Raw genomic sequence first — 3374 nt, 5'->3', positions numbered from 1 at the left:
TATACATCGTTAAAGAGAATTAAGTTCACAATCCTCAAATATATTTTATTCAATGTTCTCATGTCTAGACTTGTCAGACTGGTTATTGAACACCATTCAAAGCTAAAAAATCTTAGGTTAGTGGTGCATGCAAATATTTCATTCAGGTATGGGCCACATAGGACTAGGTTGTGATGAATAATGTCAAAGTTATGTTCTTCAAGGATTTGTCATAATCAGAACTCATTTATGCATTTACTTATTTGTTGATGCATATATTCATTATTTCTGCATCTAATTTCTCATTCCTTAGCACTTGAAAGTACTTCATGAAAGCAAGGAATTAATCTTTTTGTTCTACTACTGCATCTTCAGCATCTATAATGATGTCTAACAAAAATAAACATTCAGTAGATACTGTTAAACAATTAAATAAAACTCCTGGATCAATCAACTCCTTTTCTTCAACTCATGGAACATTCCATATTCATCCTGTATTCCTGTATATGCAATGTAGTCTGGAAACCATTCCCAGGCTGTACCTAAGTTTATCATAAGGCTCAACCCATCTAATTATCTTATTTTAATGATCTCTGTGCTTTGGAGTCTGATGTTTAATGTCTTGCAAACCATTCTCCGGAATTTCAAACTCAAATTCATTCTCCATGGCCATGACAATCGCCACTTGGTCCAAACTGTCTAAGGCTAAACTTTTTATAAACTGGGAATTCACTGACAGCTTTTTGGGGTCATTCTTATCATAGTGTTTCAAGATTAAGAACAGAATCCTTAAATCCTTCTAATGTCAAGGCAGTGCATCTTTATACTGACAGAACAGCTGTGTAACTCTACCAGAACCCTGTGTGAGCATTATGACCAAATGTGGAGTCCTGGGTCTCCTCTGAATCCCTGGCAGTGCCACTACCAGAGTGGTCCCTGAGGCAGCAGCACAATGGCCACACGCAGGAAGCAGACAGAGGCCAAATGTTATTGTTTACAGCCTTATTGGAGTGACTTTTTTGTATGACATGTATTAGTAGATTTATCTAAAAATTTTCCCACAGTGTAAATAACATTTTTATGATTTTAATGTGTTTATTGACAGTATAGAGAATATTAATTTTATACTGTTCTGTACTGTGGTGCATTACAATATACATTAATTAAAAAATATTCAGACTACATTTTTATTAAATTAGGTTTCGAATGAACGCTAAAGGTGGAGGCAGATGTCATGTTCTAAGTTGATGGGCTCCACTTTACAATTTGCATGAACAGTATGGACATTGATGAGCTCAGACAGCGGTGAAGGAGTCAGCTTCCCAGGCCTTAAGCATAGCAGACGCAGTTAGTTGCAGGTGCCCTTACTCATGCAACAAAAACTCCCTGGGCAGAAACGAAGGCGCCCACTCCAACTGCATATGGGCTGCATGTTCTCATGCCCAGTCTCATCACCCAAAGGAGGTTTGTGTGCCTTCAGGCTCAAGATCATGGGTCCACAGGGCTGCAAAAGACCAGACAGGGCTGCTGCGGGGACAGTCTGGTTCTAGTCCCTTCAATGGTGCCCACACAGGGCATTGCAGTACTCACAGTGGTCACTAGCTCATCGGCAGAGCAGGTCTGCAGCTGCATGAATAGGCTCAGGGATTCTCCCATTCAGGACATGGCTCTGCAGGGGAGTCTACATTCTTTCAGGGAGCTGCTCCTCCAAGCACATCATCCACTTCTTTCAGCTTGGGATACTTCTGGGTTGTCATCTTTAGGTTGATGCTGTGCACGTAGGGACAGGTGTTGCAGGCGAAGTGGTGACAGTGCCGGCCTTCCTCCATGATCAGTGCGTTGCCATAGCTCATGCAGAAGAGCAGCATGGTAGCAAAGTGCTGCATTAATTTTGGTAATAATATTAGTATCTGACATTTGCTCAATACATAATCATATAATCAAGAAAAAGAGATATATTTATTTTTGTTTATATCACCTATCCTTGCCTTTTCTCTTTGTCAAAGGTATTATCTTTGAAAGAGTCAATCTTGATGTTTTCTTTGTTTTTCATATACTTGCATTCATTTTCACCATTATCTACAGTAAATGTGGTGACTTATTTTAGTGGGAGTATTTTTTTAATGTCTAAGTTTCAATGTTTGACTCATATGTTTGTACTTTATTAACATGAAAATGATTGTCTCTCTTTCCTTCAGTATATATTTCGCTGTTGTTTTTGTTGTCATGTGTCATCGAAACAGAGACGGTTCCAACTCAAAACGATTCTATGCACAACAGAACAAAACGTGGTTTAGCCTTCCACCATCCTCACAATATTTGTTATGTGTGAACCTCTTTTTGCTGTCACTCTGTCAACTTATGTCCTTGAGGATCTTCTCCCTTTTCACTGACCCTCTATTTACCAAACACATTGTTCTATTCAAGGGACTGATCTCTCTTGACAATATGTACAGCATTTATCTCTCCTGATGACATATACAGAATTTGTGAAATGAAATCATACTATGTTTCTAAGCATTCTGGTTTTACTCTACCAGAGCAAAATTATTTGTTCATCTGGCAGTCTACAACACTTTCGATATTTTCACCAGCACCATAGTTCAAATGCACCAATGCTTGTGTCCAGTGACACTTAGTGCTCACAGTGACATCTTTGCTCCTCAACACTTTAAAGGGGTCTTCTGCAAAAATTTTGTCTGATGCAATAATATATGGTTTTATTTTCTGACCGCTTATTCCGTGAACATTGAGTGTGGATCCAAGCCAAATGAAATGCTTGAAAACTTCTTTATCCACTTATTGTGATATTGTCTGTAGGTTGAGTTGTGAAGATTTGGGTTTCTTTACATTTGGTTGTAATCTATACTGAAGGCTAGTCTTTGATCTCCATCAGCAAGTGCAAGTCCTTTTCACTTTTGGCATGCGAGGTTATGCCATCTGTTATACTAGCTTGTTAATAAGCCTGCCTTCAATCCCGCTGCCACATACTGCTTCATATAATCCAGTTTCTCTGCTTATTTGTTCATGTTGGGTAATTATTGTGAGAGGATGCAACCCTGAAACACACCTTTCCCAATGCTAAATCCTGCAGCATGCCCTTGTCCTGTTCACACAATTTGTTCTTGATCCTTGTACAGGTTCCACATGTGCACAGTGAAGTAGTCTGGAATTCTTATTTTTCTTAAGGATATCCATAGTTTGATTTAGTCCAAACAGTTGAATATCATGGAATAGTTAATACAACAATTAAATATCCAACTGATATTCTCTATTTTCAGCCTAGAACCATCTGACATCAGCAATGATATGCTCTTTTTCCAAATCCTGTCCTGAAACTGGCCTGAACCTCTGGAAGTCCCCTGTCAGTGTCCTGCTGCCACCATTGTGGCACA

General features: G+C 39.0%; 1 pseudogene; it reads right to left on the bottom strand.

Moving 5' to 3' along the window:
* Nucleotides 1–1534: 1534 nt before the first annotated feature.
* Nucleotides 1535–1847, bottom strand: LOC101651102 (annotated as a pseudogene).
* Nucleotides 1848–3374: the final 1527 nt, after the last annotated feature.

Source organism: Echinops telfairi, unplaced genomic scaffold, assembly GCF_000313985.2.
Source record: "Echinops telfairi isolate 266 unplaced genomic scaffold, ASM31398v2 ScPeMD7_6080;HRSCAF=6971, whole genome shotgun sequence".
Taxonomy (NCBI): domain Eukaryota; kingdom Metazoa; phylum Chordata; class Mammalia; order Afrosoricida; family Tenrecidae; genus Echinops; species Echinops telfairi.
The sequence above is the reverse complement of the archived record's forward strand: the minus strand, read 5'-3'. Positions and strand labels throughout refer to the sequence as shown.